At 42.4% G+C, this 17676-nt stretch overlaps 1 protein-coding gene across 1 annotated transcript in view; it reads right to left on the bottom strand.

Moving 5' to 3' along the window:
- CASR (calcium sensing receptor) overlaps positions 1-17676 on the bottom strand; it is a 43674-nt gene that overhangs the window by 9474 nt on the left and 16524 nt on the right. The window lies entirely within an intron of this gene.

Genomic DNA, 17676 nt, shown 5'->3' with positions numbered 1-17676 from the left:
CAGTCCTTAATCTCCTAAAAATCACTTAACTGCAGTAGTAGCAGGCTTTCTGTCATAGACATCACATGCACACACACAAAGCCTGGACAAACCTTGTAGACAGCACAAGGTAACATGGCCCTCAGGGTGGATGGCAGTCATCTGTAACACACTGCTTATCAGCTACTACCCCATCAGCCTTTTAGCATTCCTCTTTGGTCCCTTCCAGCCACGTCTGCAAGCCCACAGCTCTTCTTCAGGGGTACAGAAGTGGCAGCAGCCACTGAAGTGTTTCAGTCACCCATGCATCACTCTCACCTTGCTCTTGCAAGCACTCTGCAAAAATGCTCTCACTTGGTATTGCTCATCTCTGAATGATCAATCATTCAGAAACAGGAATCTTGAAAAACAATTCAAACTTGGCTTTTGATTGAAAAACCCCAAGGCCAATGCACTTCAGTAAAAAACAGCAAATCAAGCTTGTTCACCATATGGCAGGCCTGTAGAATTCATACCGCTTTTTTTTTTTGCTTCCTGTCTCCTGGCTGCATAGTTTCAAGTAATCACATTCTGTCTGTCCTCACGCGTTGAGCCCTGTCATTTTCACCTCATGCCTTAAACTGTCATATGCTGTGGACAAGAGCAGTTAATACCAGAGACAACTGCAGTTGAAAAATTCACAGTTTAGATGGCCTGACAGGTAGACCAAAGAAACTGCAGCATGAAATAAAGATGATACTGGCAACACCACATTATATTTTTCTTCAAAAGTTAGTTGCTGGTTTGTGCACTTATCAAGTTTTTTTTTCTCCTCATTTAATGGATGTTCTTAGTTAGTCTCTCTGTATAGCTCATCTACAGAAAACTGAGGTGACTCTGAGGGCACCTGGCTGTCAGCTGTCCCTAGACCACTGCAGCATCATTGCTGCTGTGGTTCTAGCACCTGTGATAGCTTGTAAGCCCAGTCCTCTCTCTTTCACCTGCGAGTGCCCAAACATGCAATCCTGGATGGCAAAATGTAAGAAAAACCAAAATGAAATCAGTTTGTCTGGACAGGCAGAGCCCTCCTCACCCCACAGACATAAAACAGACAATATACTTTTGAATCCTTTTCACCTGGAAACACAGGGACAGGGCAACAGAATCACTTCATTAATTCCTGTCAGTTTTGCTAAATTGTCTCATTTTTCTGTTTCCCTTTGGGATCCTCCTATCTCAAGTTAAAAATCCCCAGAGCTACAGAGACATCCTCCTCTCACTGCCTATATCAATGCCAGCCTGAGAGAGTCTGGAAAAATCATAGTAGCACTACGCAGGACATGGCTGGCAATACCTTTTCAGCTTTGTGTGATGTTGATGGAAGTACATAAAAAATACTGCCACAGTATTCAGCCTTTGAGTAATGGGTGAGATGGCAGAGGTGGGAGTTTTTTCTATCTTTCTCACCTCTGCTGGCTCTCCTCTGTAGAACAGGTTCCCCATAAGGTGTGCAGGTGAAACGATCTCACTGAAAACCCAGAACCTGTCCCTGGAAGACCTCACCCACTGATGGACATGGCAAAAGAAGGTGCTGTGCTCTGGCACTTTGCTGTGGAGAGCCAGGGCATTGCCTGCTGTAGGGAAGAAAAGAGGAGACTGCTCTCCTCTCCTCCCCCTCATCTCTGAGGGCAACCCAGGAAGATGCTACTTGCCCAGCTTCATCAGGGAACAGCGAGAACAGAGCAGAAGCAGCTCTAAGGTCAGCACAGGTGACAGGGTCTGCAGATCCACAGTGATGTCTGTACTGCATCAACTCAATTTGGCCTCATCTGCTGTGGGATTGCAATCTTGGACATGTTAGCAGGAACCTTGTCCATCAGCAGTGTAGGTCCCAAGAGGGAACCCATGTTCCTCTGCAGGCTCTAGCACCTACCACAGGGTGACACCTGCAGCTTTGACATCCAGATCAGATTCGTGTCATTATGTTGAGATGAATGCCTTGTTTGTCCTCACTCTAACTCAATATCGCACTCTCATGCAGCACTGCAGCACTCTGCTGAATGACACTAGGATATCCTGACTGGGTGTCACTGCTGGGTTGACTTTTATCTGTATAGGCAGGAGGTGCAGACCTTGCACTTCTTGATTAGTTACTACCTGCATTAGGAGACAATCTTGCAAGAGCCATACTGAAGATTCTTCAGTTCAAGTTCTGCCTCTCCTGGCCTGCAGCAGCAGCAGGAGGCTGGCTGGTCTTACGGTCAGCGAGATGAACGGTGGAGAAACTTCTGGATTCCCTGGATGCAATTTTTTAAAATTTAATTTCATAACATTCATCTCAATTAGTCTATTCCTTTGCCTTATTTTCTGACTTTAGGCTTCTTAGGAAGTAATACATACCCCTGGCTACTGGTTGTAGGGTTAGTTTAGCAGCATGTTTCCCTTGGTCTCACGCATGCACTACACCTGAGGATTCAGTTAATAAACCATTTCATCTATGAGCTGATATCTCTATCTGGCAGGTAAATATTCATATAAAAGCACTGATCTGCACCTAATATTGTCTTTCCCCAGGCACAGAATAGAAGCTTCAGCTATGCAGCCATAGCTGGGGAGCAGGAGAGCCCAGATGTATCAGTTCATAGAATCATAGAATCATAGAATCATAGCATGTCCTGAGTTGGAAGGGACCCACAAGGATCATCAAATCCAATTCCTGTCCCTGCACAGGACAACCCCAAATTTACACCATATCTGAGGGCGTTGTCCAACTGCTTCTTGAATATCGTCAGGCTTGGTGCTGTGACTACCTCCCTGGGGAGCCTGTTCCTGTGCTCCACCACCCTCTGCGTGAAGAACCTTTTCCTAATATCCAACCTAAACCTCCCCTGACACATCTTCCTGCCATTCCCTCAGGACCTATTGTTAGTCACCAGAGAGAAGAGATCAGCACATGCCCCTCCTCCTCCCCTTGTGAGGAAGCTGTGGACCGCAATGAGGTCTCCCCTCAGTCTCCTCTTCTCCAGGCTGAACAAACCAAGTGACTTTAGCTGCTCCTAGTACGGTTTCTCCTCTAAGCCCTTCACCAACTTCATCGCCCTCCTCTGGACACTCTCCAGTAGTTTTATATCCGTAATGTACTGTGGTGCCCAAAACGGCACACAGTTCTTGAGGTGAGGCCGCACCAGCACAGAGTAGTGCAGGACAATCACCTCCTCCGACTGGCTGCAATACAGTCCTTGAATATACAGTTCATACAGGAAAGACACATTCCTTATTTAAAATCCCAAATGGAGGGGCAGCAGGGGTAACAAACCCCGTTTTCTCTTTCCAGAAAATATCAAAGTTTGCCTTCAAGTCTAAATTTCTGAGGGGCAGCTTGTGAAATGGTAACTGAATGACTGCTAGGATGTGTTCCTGTTTTAGATGGTAAGAAAATCACAGGATGTTATCTGTATATCATACAAGTTCTGCTCTCTACAGGATGAAAATACGGTTTAAAGAGCCAAGAAATATAGAAGCACTAAACTTTAGAAGAGGAAGTTGTAGACTCTGAATAACTGCATCAGTCTTTTATAGGCACCAGTCTATCAATGATTAGCTAAAGGCTTTACAGTTAAAAATGTGTCACTGTGTTTTGTAACTAAAGATAGAAACATAAATACCCAGGACCCAAGCCACAAAGACTTAAAAGACCCTGCTTCAGCGAGGGCAAGAGCATGTGTCAGGGGTGCGTGGTTGACCTCGCGGCTTGAATACACTGTCGGCAGCTGGTGGAAGCCTGTGGGGAGAGAATTTTGCAAGCTGCTGTCTTCAGATACTTCTTTCTGTAATTCCTCCTTCTTTGTTCTCCTCTGTCACAGGCTCCACGTTGAATTGCAATGCCTTTTAATTAAAATACCTATTATCAGAAAGGGCTTGGAAGCTGCGCTCTATTTTACCCTCCCATTATTCCTGGTAAGGCCATTCCCAGCCACATAGCATCCTATGCTTTATCCAGCTTAGATGTTCTGGGTCATGTGGTTTCCACTCTTATGGAAGGATCATAAAACCATAACATAAATACAGTTGTATTAGGTCAGAACAGCAGCCCATCTCCCCAGGACCTGTTTCTGACTGTGGCCAACAGCAAATGCCTACACAAGAGTAGAAGGGGATGAGATACTTCCCCAGAATACTCTCACACATTTTGCAGCTCAGTGGCTTCCTGGGCCAAAGGTCTTTGTATTTGATAACCCACAGTGGATATTTCTTCCATGATGTTGCACATTTGTGTTCTGCACCTGTGCAGACTTTTCACATCCACAGTCTCCTACAGCAAGGAGATCTATACTTTATGAGAAAAGCACCTCTTCTAGCCTCTCGGAACAGAGCAGCTGCTAATCTCTTTTGATGCCCTTTGTGCTTATGTTGGAAGAGGCAAAGAACTGTCATTTACTAGTCACCTTTTCCATGCCCCGCAGGATTTTACAAACCTGTGTCAGATCTCTGTTCAGCTACCTCTTTCCCAGGCCGATGAGCCCTATCTGACTTTGCTGCTTCTTGTACAGAAGCTGTTCCATTGACCTGTCTCCAAACCTTCCCAGTCTGCTTCATCCATTCTGACACCGGCACACGACATTGAAGTGAGATGCACCAGGGGTTAATAAAGTGGCCTGAGGGCACTCTGTTTTCCTCTCTGTCCCTTTTCCAGGGTGACTGTTCCTAACAGTGTATTTGCTTCTTTGACTGCTACTCAGAGCCACCCAAGGACCTGTTCAAGCTTGAAGATCTCATTTGTGATTAGTCAGAACTGACCATTTATTTATATCCTCTGATGACCATCTTTCAACCAACTGTTTATCCATGCAAGAACTGAGACTGGTGACAGACTACTGGAAGACTTTTAGAAGCCTGAGCATACCCTATGAAGAGGATCTCTCTTATCTGACACATGCTGATGTCTTCAAAGAACTTCAGGAGGTTTGTGAGGTAGAGCTTCTCTTTACAAAAGCCATGATGTCTCCTCCTTACTATATTCTATTTTTCCTTTTTTTTTTTTTAAACTACAGTTTCCAATAATGGGCTTAGTCGGGCTTTGCTAGTTCCTTGGACCTCCTCCAGAAACCTTTTAAAGAATTGATGTCACATCTGTCAACTTTCTAGGCCTCAGGGCCCAAGACTGTTTTAAGCAAAGCATTGGCCACCATAACCAGCACTTCAGCTACCTCATCTGTGAGCTCTGGCAGAGCTCCTGGGTGAGCATCATTCACTCGCACCAAAGTATTAAGGATTGTTTTGCTCTTGTGTCCCATAGCTTCTTCTACAGTCACTTCAACATCAGACAGATCCTCTACCAGTCCCCTATAAATAAATAAACCCAGAAACCTTCTCAAGTTTGTCCATAAAGAACACACTTTTCTGCCATGGCCTTACCTTGTCTTTGGCAGTGATAATCTGTGGCTCAACAGACACACCCACTGCTGAAAAGTTTCAGAATTTATGAGCTTTTACCCACTTGCAGCCTGTTCCCTGTTCAGGTTTTTGGCCTGCCTTATTTTATTTTTACATTTGACCTGCCAGAGCTTATGATCCTTTCAATTCTACTCACTGGACATAAGTCAGCTATTTGAAGGATGCTGTCTCGCTTTTAATAAACACCACTCAATGTTTGTTTTGCCTTGCCAACTTCCTTTGCCTTCCTTCACCTTTTCTTGATCTAGAATAGATGCTTACTTTGTGTCAATAGTATTAGGGCCGGTGGTAGGTGAAAAACCCCACCTACATTGTAAAAGCCGTCAGGCTGCAGGTAATTCTGTGTGTGCATGAATGTCCAAAACTGAACTTTTGTAGTCTGGAGCACAGGCTTGCTACTTGCTAGCTGCAAGCAGTATGTACTGGTTGTGCATTTTGATAGCAGCTGGGCTAAACAAAAGCGGGAAAAGTGAACAAGATAAAAAGCAGGTTAGAAGCTCTAGTCTTGTTAGTTCTTAAATAAATGTCAGTATCCAGATCTACTATGGGTTGTTGTTTACTCTGTCTCAACAGTGACAGGTCCTTAACTAGAATCCATGTACCAGCCAGTGTTTAATATCCTTGACTTCCTTCTGCAGTGTCTTTCTAACACGTTTCCTCACTAGGTCTAATGGTCCTGCACACGAACCTGGTCACATTAGAGGCGTCTGTCCCCATAAAAGACAAATGATTCCCCCTCCTAACATGCAGTTGCAAGGAATCCTGTCTTGACAGTTAAAATATATTTTCCCACACTGAGTTTTAATTTCTGTGTACCTAGCTATATCCAGGCCTGTAAAACAGTTCTGGACTGATGGGTACCAAATGTTTTTCTCTTTGCTTTGGTAGGGTGCCCATCCTGAGAGCAGCAAACAATTCCACTTCACTGCTCAATGTGAAGATGAAAAGCTGGTGACTACTGAAGATGGCAAGTCCTCCCTTTCATTCTGAATTTGTGAGAGCTCGTTCTCCCCTCTTGTTTCAGATTCATAATCAAGCACCCAGAGAAGATACTTTCATAATGCTGTAATAGGCGTAAGGACTTGAGAGCTCAGCTATCACATTAGCCCAGTGGTCATGGCGTACAGGATTTGGCTCTGTCAGTGTTCAAGTATCAGGAGGACATACGCCCATGCCAGCTGTGAAAGAGCCACTTGTAAAATACTTTAAATGTTCCCTGAAGCAATAGGGTTTTTTTTCTTCCTTTTGTTTCCATCTATCTATGTGTCAATCTTTATTTACATGCTAGCAAAGCTCTTAATTTTTACTGTCTATATCAATGTTTAATTCCTCCTGCATTCTCTACTTTGGATTATCTTGTTCTGCCTGTTTTTTTTATAAGGGCCAACTCTTACGCTCCCCTAAAGGCAGTGCTGTCATCACAGTATTGACCAATTCTGACACAAAGGACCTAGCAGGCAGGAAGGTGCTGGCCCTAGCCCCTTGACTCAGTAATACCTGCTTCCAGAAACCTGAGGCAGGAGAACATGAATTGCACCCAGATGGGTGGACATCCCATCTCTGGTGAAATGCTGGTGAAATGCTAGATCCACCAGGGACTTCAAAAACAGGGTGAAAGAAAGAGTTCAGTTCAAGACTCAGAAATAGCTGTACAAAGGCTGAGAATAACTCAAGAGTTTTCAAAGTTCTTTTGCTTTGATAGGCACTGAATGACAGCCTCGTAAAGCTAGATAGGTCAATGGACAGCATGACTGAAGGCTAAATGTGTGTGACAAATACAGTGTGCCATATGTAGAAGTAATAATTTAAGCTATTCATAGTGTTTATTGGAAACTAAATTAAGTAACCACTCAAGACAGAGACTCATTCATTATTGTAGGCAGCTCAGTAAAAACACTCTGTGCATTATGCAGTTGAAAGAGTAAACAAAATATTAGGATATGAAAGTAAGAAAGAAAATGACACTGAAAACATGGTGTCAATACGTACATTGATAGCACAGTTTCCCCTGGAAAATGCAGTTAGTTCTAGTCACTTGATCAGAAAAGAAGAATAAAATTAAAGGAAGATTAGAGAGGTCCAAAGGTAGTGATAATAGCTCTTAAACAGCCAGTCTGTCTTCCATTTGCAGAAATATGGAAGTGCAGGATTATTTAACTGTTTATGACATATGTAGTGATTTGGGGGAAAGAGGTGACATATTCTCACAGAAACAGAGACCCCTGCAATTCAGGTCTCCAGAGAAGTACAGGACATCAAGCTGCCATGACAGTATGTGCTGATTGGTATATTTTAACTGATAATTTGTTTGGTTTGGTTCTGCTTCCATCATGGATATGAGGCAGCTGAGAGATTGATCTCTCCCCCTCTTCCACTGACCAGTGCCCTCTGCTTGAGGAGGGGCAGCAGTGGTGCTGTCGTGGGCACCCAGGCATACATTATGTTTTTCCTTTGTGAGAGAGAATCAGGCCCTTTAACAGGAATTTGCAGAAACTGGGAGAGGGAGAAACTCAGACTGTGTTGGAAACACCTCACTTGCTGTTCAGTGGAAGATGCTTGGTGCTTCCTTTGTCTCATGCTCTGCTGTAAGCGCTCAGTCTGCCTGGAAAACGATGAAGCCTAGAGTTTCCTACGACAAGGACTGGTTGGACTGCCTGTAACTGGGCTTGACGGGTTAGCTTATGTGGTTTTCTAGCCAGCAACCAAAGGACACTGCTTTGCTGATTCAAAACTGCAGCAGCTTTGATGCTTTCTTGAGTGAAAGGTGACAGAAGTGACAAATTAATAGCTGCTACAACAGTAGGAGCAAGTCACTTAAACAAAAAATGTCAAAGGCACACATTTCAAAATGGGACTTGATATAAAATGGAACTAACCCGATTTAGTGTCAGATTTACTAGTCCTGTGTTTACCAGGATGTCCAGAGGAACGCAAAAACACAAGCCTAGTGGATTTTGCAACAGAGGCTGCACAAGTCAGGCCAAACTGAGCTACTTTAGAAAATCCCATTAGGTATTTACTGGTATTTGTGGATGTCTGAATGCCATTACAAAACTGGGTCTAAAATGCTTCAGAAAGATCTGTCTGCTGAGTCACAAAGGTTCCCAAAGGAATCAAGAAATGATCTTATGGTATTTTGGCATCGCATGGCTGGTTTCCCAACTGATTTAACTATTGGTTAGGAGGTCACGGGATACAGTATGGATGGGACCAGGATATTTTGTTTCCTGAAGGTTCTCCAAAACTCCTGCTGGCCATGTGCACACCTGATGTTCTAAGTGCACTTGTCTATTGAATGCAAGTCCTGAGCTAATACTCCTTAATGCAAAGCTGATAGCTAACAAATACATCACTTATGTGTGCTATGGTAAAGGATAATGATTCTTCTAAGTGTGACATGACTGGGAAATGTAGCAAGCAAGTTTTCATGTGCTTGGCCTTGACTGGAGCCACATGATACATGAGGAAATAGAGTGGGAACATCCTCTGCATACATCTCAACTATAGGATTTTCTGAAACCAAAGATTTACATAGGAAAACATCAAGTGAAATCCAGTCAACTGAAATTCAGTGCAAATATGTTTTTGGAAGTCAAACTTAAAAATGTGACCTTCAAGTCACAGTTCCATTTTTAATTGTGATTACTTTTTTTTTATGGGAGAAAGGGGAAACTATTTTGAGTCTGTAAAAATTCTTGTTTGGACAGTGCTGTTTCAATTAACACCAGTTAGTGAGTCTGACTAACTCCAGGGATGAAGAGAGATGACAAAAGGGTTTTTTCCTCTAACATTTTCTCCTTTCTCCGTTTTAAAATAAGATCCAACTGTATGATGGTACCCCAATGCATTTGTATGGCCCAAAGTATGATACTGTACTATTAGCTCCCTAGACTCCAAAAGAATCCTTCTTACAAGTAACTTCCAGAGTTAAGGCATCTGGAGTGGCCTCAGTCCCAGTCCAGTGCCATCCCAAACAGACTTAATCTGATCTACTGACTGCAGTAGATTTCTTCTGGAGAAAAATGGCTGGAATGACAGCATGTCTCCCTTCCTTACAAACACCGTGTACGTTAATGCAGTTCCTAGTAATCAGGACAAAAATCATGGTAGCAAAATGAAAAACAATGTCTGTGGAGAATCCCTAGACGTGGAATATAATGCTATAGAAAATCAGGCAGGCTTCTGACTAGTCTCTGCCCCAGTGATGTACAAACATATGTCAGTGATGTCAGAGGTCTCTGTACCCAACAGAATGGAGAAAATCCATGTTAAGCTAGAGGAAAGGACTGAATAACAGTACCTCATCTGCATATCTGATAAACCTATTATCAGTTCAGAATTTTTGGCTGTGTTCATTAAAATAAAAGCTCATTAATTAAGGGGTAATGGTATGTTGCTATCCTCATCATACAAATAAAGCTCAAACGGAAGTATTTATTATGGTGTGCTCTAAAAGCACTAAACCAACACAGACCATTCAAACAAGGCTGTGAAACACAAGTATTATATTAACGGAAAGTAGAACATAAAAAAACCTGGAGAACAAAAAGGAAAAAAAACACCAGGCAACATACTAAGATATTTCTTGAACATATTAAAATGGAAAGGTGTCATGTATGCCAGACCCTCATGACATAAGGTTGTAAGGGACAGCTAAAAAGGATGGAAAGCTAAAGAGACAGCTAACGAGGAGCAGGAAAGCTAAATGAATGATATGTTATCACCCTTGCTATCAGAAAAAAACCCTGGACATTCTTATCCCAGGGGCACTTGTTTTGGAGCCATAATGTTGCATTAACAGAGGTAGAAGGTCCTTAAAAAGAAATTAGAGAACAGCCTGAGCAATTTAAATTGGATCTAAAAGGCTGACAGAACCTGACAGTTCATCACAGCACTCCACAAGCAATAAAAAGAGCACTAATACAATAGGTTTATGATATACGCATAAAAATGCCAGTGGCTTTGAATGACAAAGTCAATATGCTATATAATATTTCACAGCAGTCCCAATCCATGTTTTGGCACGCATGTAAGTGTAACGCACTCCCAACAGTGTGCCTTAAGTTTCCTTACATGTCAGTCTGTTCAGGGCATGAATCAGAGCTAACCCCTCTTAAAGTCTTATATTTCTGCTCAGTGGGCCACTCCAGAGTCAGCCTCTGATGGGCAAAGAAATGACAATATCATAAAAGGCAGAGGGATGTCCTCTGTAATGAATGGCTGGTTAGCCTCACATCAATCCCAGGAAAAACTGGGTTGAGGATAAATTAATGCAAAATTATAAGACAGAAACACAACTGCTGCCAGCTAATAAGGCTTTGAGGAATACAGATCTTGTTAAATCCAGGTTTCGTTGACAAACATACCCCTTTAGAAGTGAAATAGCTGATGTAAAGCATCCATTCATGGGTCAAAAATTGCCCAACAGATTTGTAAAAACAGGTATCAACAGAGACAGTTATTAGTTCATGGGGAATTCCTCCAGCCTCAGCAAACAACTCACTGTTACCCAATATGTTCATCAATACTCTGGCAGCAAATACAACAGTGCTGCTGGGAAAATTTGCAGAAAATGCATGGATTAACATAATGGTAAATAATAATAAAGACAAAGCACTCCCCCAGATAGTGCTCTCACATCTGTGTTTAATACAGTGACATTCTGCCTTATGCATCAAGGCACAACAAATTCCAGCCACAGACGCAGAACAGGTACCACATCCTGCAAAGTATTACTGGCAACTTAATGTGACCTTTCCATTGCATGCTGTGGCAAGGGCAGCTAATGTAACTTGTACACAAATAAATGGGGAGGTAATAAGAGTATGTAAATGTGGGATTTTTTTTCACTGTCTGGCTGTGCCGAGACTTAGAGCAATACCGAATATATGCCAAAAAGAAGGATGAGTAAATAGACAAGACACAGAAATAAAGCAGAAAACAAATCTTCTGACTAAAACCCACTCTGTTTAAATTATCAAGATAAGACCGAGGAATAATTTGATCAATGTGCATAAATACCATATTGAGAAAAATTACAAGTACTTCGTCTGAACTTTTAAATGTAATAGAGCAAGATCAAGTAAGGACCAATGAAACTAAAGGTCATTTTAATCCCGACTACAAATAAGACACGATCTGTGACAAGAGATGTAACCTACCATGGATTATAATAATAAAGAAAAGGTCTGCTAGTCAGCATGTCTTTGGGGAAAATAAATCCTGCTAAACACAAGTTTGACTGGCAACCAAAGCCCATCAGAAGTTAAATACCTAGGCATTACATTCCTTAGATGGATCAAAATTACTTTCCTGAACATGACGTACATTTACATAGTTTATTATACAAAGGCTTTCAAACTGCATGATCCTGTGGCAAGTGACTCCATTCGAACATTTTTTAGGTTCCTGTTAAGATTTTGAGGAGAAAGATGGTCTGTGGACAGACAGAGGCAACGGTACAGGTACAGTGAGAGCTAATTGTCAGTGCTGTTAGATGGGATTTTGTACTGTACTCTGTATGCTGCTGTCTTTACCTAGAGCCATGATATGAAAGAACCATCATGGCCACCTAGTTTAGGCTTGATGCCATAGTTGCTTTGTTTTTCACTTGTAACAAATATAAGATTAAAAAATCCATTGGATACAATGGCCCAGAGTGCTGTGCACACTAACAGTGTAGAATCTATTGGCAGAAGTCCTGACTGAGCAAACAATGCTTTAATGCTCTTGGGATGTCATTGTACTGCACAATAATTGTTATGATGTAGTATCTAAAAGCCTAAGATAGGGCTCTTTTTATTAATTTAAACTTAAATTTAATACTAAATAATATATAAGGAATTGTCCAATCATTAAAGTAAATAATAGAGCAATAATATGGTTATCCTGTAAGCTCAGTGTTTTCAAGTAGCATAATTCAAATATAATGTCTAACATAATCAAAACCTGATTGAAATGTCTTTTCGGGGAAGTGTTTAATGCTGCCTCTACCCAGATGTGCAGAGAGCGAGTCTGTATATGTGTGTGTCTGCATCCATTTGCTGGTGCTTTCTTGTAACAGCCCTTTATGGATCAATCTCTTCAAAGTCCCAACAGAATCACAGAATCACAGAATGGTAGGGGTTGGAAGGGACCTCTGGAGATCATCTTGTCCAACCCCCCTGCTTGAGCAGGTACACCTAGAGCAGGGGGCACAGGAACCCATCGAGACAGGTTTTGAATGTCTCCAGGGAAGGAGACTCCACAGCCTCCCTGGGCAGCCTGTTCCACTGCTCTGTCACCCTCACAGGAAAGAAGTTTTTGCTCATATTGAGCAAAATATGAGCAAAGTTGGAACACAGTTGGAACACAACTTCCTGTGTTCCAACTTATGCCCATTGCCCCTTGTCCTGTCATTGGGCCCTATTGAAAAGAGCCTAGTCCCATCATCCTGACACCCACCCTTGAGATATTTATAGGTATTGATGAAATCCCCCCATAGTCTTCTCCAGGCTAAATAAACCCAAGCCTCTCAGCCTTTTCTCATAGGGGAGATGCTCCAGTCCCCTGATCATCTTAGTAGCTCTCTGCTGAACTTGCTCAAGCAGTTCCACGTCCTTCTTAAACTCGGGGGCCCAAAACTGGACACAGTACTCCAAATATGGTCTCACTAGGGCAGAGTAGAGGGGGAGGATAACCTCTCTTGATCTGCTGGCCACACTCCTTTTAATGAAACCCAGGATATTGTTGGCCTTCTTGACCACAAGGGCACAGTGCTGGCTCAGGGTCAGCTTGCTGTCCACCAGCACTCCCAGGTCCTTCTCAGCAGAGCTGCTTTCCAGTAGTTCAGTCCCCAACCTGTCCTGGTGCATGGGGTTGTTCCTCCCCAGGTGCAGGACCTTGTACTTGTTCTTGTTGAATTTCATGAGGTTCCCCCTCGGCCCAGCTCTCCAGCCTGTCCAGGTCTTGTTGCATGGCAGCACAGCCTTCTAGTGTCTGAAATTGCATCCTGCACAGAACACTGCTGATATTGAAGAACCATGCCTGTCTCTAGACCAGGAGGAAGTCACCGCTTTCCACTGTAAGTTCTTTCTTTTTTAGAACTATAGGATTAATTATTTCAATGCTTGACTAAAGCACCTCTCCCTGTTAGAATGACAACTAATAGTGCATACTTGGTGTCATTTCTTTTAACAGCAATGGTCATTCATCAAACCTGAGTTCTATGGTTATTTATAATCTATTCAAGAACTACTATCCATTAAAAAAAAACAACAACCAAACAAAAAAGTAATCCTAAAGTTTCTGGTATTCACACTGAATTGACTGAATTCACACAACCATTTCTGACATTTAGAAAGGGCATCTGTTGCAAGCAGTTACAGGTCCCATCAATGGTCAGCTAAAGTCCCAGTGGATTCACTGCAACTGTGGTTGGGCACACATTCCACTTGTCTACTAGCTTAAAACTGTTTTTTCCATTTCCTTTATCAATATAAGTCTCAGCCAACAAAGAAATCGCTTTGATTTCTAGAGTTCCTATACATCCTTCATGCAATTCCTCTCAGAGACAGAGGTAAAAGTCCTTTCTGAGCAAAGTATTGCTTCTGCTCCTGTGGGGAGATCACTCTTCTAATTCTACAAGGCAAAAGGTTCCTTTATATGCCATAAGAGGTAATTTGTTCTTCCTCCAAACTTCACCCACTCTGTGGAACACCAGTCCTTCATAGTGCATGAAAGTTCACTTTGGGGATAAAACTATGGGGCTGGTTAGTAAAGCATCTATGAAGATGGCTAACCACTCAGAAAGACAAGAAATAACGTACTGTGCTATGATTATCATGCCTTTGAAGTTAGCTTCAACCCTACCTTGGGATAAATAGAAATCAGTCAAGTCAGAGGAATGATTACAACATGAAACTGAATTTTTGATAAATGCACTGATTCCTCACCTCACTTTCTGAGTGCCTTTAGGGGTTTCTCAAGGTGCCCTTTGTCACCAGCTCCATTTGTGAGTAGCATGAGGAAAGGTCAGTCCTAGAAGTAACTTCACATACTTTTGTGTAACAAAGACATGCTGTGTCTTAGCAAAAGATACTGATGTCTTGGTAATTCAAGGGATAATTATTATCGGAAGTTGCTACAGAGACATTATAGGAGCATCTCATGGAGCCTTCCCTAAAATTCCCAGGTTCAACATAGGCTGAAAAACCAACTTCTTTCCCCCAAGTGACAAAGGTACAAATGAGCTTCATAAATATTAGAAAATGCTTCTTTTCAAATACAGCTTTTGTTGTAATGCAGCATATAAGTGGCTATATTAAAAAATGACTTTTATGAAAAATTCAACATGTTTGGGGGTGAGCAGGAATACTGCATTTTTTGTCATCAGGCAGTGTGTACTACCCCAGTTCAGAAGAATTTCAGCCATTCTCTGCCAAGTAATTAATAACCACAACTCCTTACTTCACAACATAGAGGTTGTGCATTTGCTTCATGCGATTCATTCACTCTTCTTTTAGCAACCCTGTCAGGGCAATAGTTTCCCTGTATATTTTCTACTGGTGATGTTACAGGCCTGACCCCTGCTTTAGAAAGGTCCAGTTAAGTCTTTCTCCTTTTAGTTGCAGAGACATCTAAATAATACTCCATTTACTGACTGCTTAGTTAAGAACTCACAAGTGATGTTCTCAGGTCATGGCAAGTTGTTATCTCCAAACTGATGAATAAGCAGTCATCTGTTATTGCCCTTCTGGGAAAATAGCTGTGTTTGCTCTATTGACCCACACATTTCTGTGTGTGTCTCAAACTGTCTGCCTCTCAATTCGATCTCCAGCAAGAAAAGGCACACTTGCTTTCTGTTCATAACAAATATATCTCCAGTGCATTTGTAATGGAGACTAGGTGAGGTTTTGCAATTGCCTGATATTCAGCACCTTCCTCTGTCTTCATTGCAGTTCTCCTGAATTACTGATTTGCACGCCAGCCTCAGTTAATACCTGTTCTAATACTGTTTCATTCTTTATACCACAAAGCAGCTGTTTTCCATACACCATTTTAATTATTCACACCGCCCTATATAGTTCAATGGACATAAAATTGATTCGATAAGCCCTTAGGCTCAGAGGTCTGGAGAGACATATGTCAGCTAAGGCATCATTCACTTCTTTAAAGCCTTGCAGAATCAATTTCCAGCCACCCAGACATAGCTAAATGTAAGGTTGGAGAAGGCACCAATCCATTTTTACCTCTTCATAATGCATATCAACAGCACAGAGGAAGGAACTATTGGCTGGGAGGTGCACAGGTGTAATAAAAGACTTCAGGTGTTGCTAGGTGAAGCCAATTTGCATTTACTTTTATTTTGTGGAACAGCATATGGCAGCTTTTCCCTAAGCCTGAGGTCAATCAGATTTCTTGGCATAGAATAATTTACATGAGTGTATCTTTAACCTGCTAATCTTTAGGACAGCACATTTTTCAGCCTGTGCAGCATGCTTTGCCTTGAGGCCTAGAAGAGCTATCTCACTTTTCACTCATGAACCTGCCAAAGTTCATGGCCTCTAGTGTAACCACAACCTGAAAACTGTCTGGCAGTCCACCAAAGGATGCTCTGCTCCATGACCCTGTGACTACAAACCTTTGCTTTCTCAAATCCACGGGAGCCCAACCTCCCCATTTAACCATGGTGCTTTTACTGTGAGACAGAAAGAGAAACCCATCAGCTGCCAAATGAACGGGCCAGAACACGGAGTGATCTATGTCTGAGGAAAAGACAGGGTTTTCCTCTTCTCACACAGAAAGAATATGAACTAATAAATATTTGCTCTGAAGGACAGATTAGGATCCCGTACTCGTTTTCCTCTTATTTTTTGTAGGACCATCCACTGTTTGAAATAAGAGAGACACCAGAGAGGCTCCTGTAAATGCCCCAAGGGGTTCTAAATCTTTGCTCAGAGGGGAACCGAAAAAAGAACAGATGGACTTGCTGTTAGAAGTGACCATAGGAGTAGCCATGTGAGCACAGACCAAGAAAATGAAGGAACTTGAGGGGCCTGGGAAATCTTATCAAGGAAGATATTAAGAAAAAAAGGGCTTCAAAAGTGGACTGTTTGAGCTCTTGTGGAGAAACAGGCCAAAGATGCAGGCAATTTTGACAAAGAGGCAGCATCAGTACAGGAGTCCTGAGCCCATATCCCACCTCTTGCCATACCTTCCCACTGCTATCCTGTAGCTTATAGGAGAGCCTGTATTTGGGGGAGTGGGACAGGCCAGTCCATCAACCCGAGCAACACACAGAATTAGCCCTACTGAATATAGTTTCCTAAAAAAATGACAGCCCATCAGTGAAAGAGAATGGGCATCTGATAATCAGAGGTGACAGAGTCCTTTAGGAAGATTCTTTCTGTTGTACTGTTTGCAGTCATGAACTTTAATCCTTACTGCTTTGTGTAAAATGTTGCGTTTTCCAAATGTGACAGGAATTGCTTAGACATTTTGTTCTGGATTGCCCTGCACCTTCTTGTTACCTAAACAAAACACTGCAAAAAGAAGTAATTAATCTGATCTTGATCAATATTGTCCATGACACGACAATGGCACGCGCAGAGAATATTATCTGCTCTTTGCAGGCATCGTGCAAAGGTGTGCACTTGGCTTATCTTCTGCGTTGCAGCAAGGTAGCTTCTTAAAATATGGCAGCTGCCAGCATATATATACATTTCTCAGAAAAAGGGCAGCACAAACATCCTATTAAAGTCTGTAATTTTCTGTAGAGAAGGGCAAGTTTTCCCATTTTCGGACACAGGACTATGAACCCTGCAGGCAGCTCTGTGTGTGGAGTGAGTGGCACAGCTCCTGCCTGGAAGCTGCCCTGCCTGCTCGCCAGCTCTGCTTGTGCCCACACCTCCACATGTGCTGTGGCAGCCTGCGAGCTTGGGCTGACCCATCCTGCCTCTAGTGGAGGTGCCCACTGCCAGCTTCAGAGGCGTTGGTAAAACAAAAGGAAGCAAGACCGGGTTTATGGACAGGGTCTGTCACAGACCACCAACTCAGGTGGAAAAAATGAGTAAGCAGTTTCTTAAACAAGTAGCTGTAAATAAGTAGAGGAGAAAGTTGTTAGTATTTGATATTTCAGCTTGGGAGACAGAAAAATCCAATTTCCCCATGCTGAAACACACTTAGATCTGTCTTAAACAGTAGCTGTTAAATTCTTAATAGGAAAGTTGCACCCAGTTTAACCAACTCACAGTAATTCTGTGCTAGGCTTCCTGCTGTCCAGTT

The sequence above is a fragment of the Phalacrocorax aristotelis genome, chromosome 1 (genome assembly GCF_949628215.1).
Source record: "Phalacrocorax aristotelis chromosome 1, bGulAri2.1, whole genome shotgun sequence".
In the NCBI taxonomy this organism is placed as follows: Eukaryota; Metazoa; Chordata; class Aves; order Suliformes; family Phalacrocoracidae; genus Phalacrocorax; species Phalacrocorax aristotelis.
This window is presented reverse-complemented; position numbering and strand designations above follow the sequence as displayed.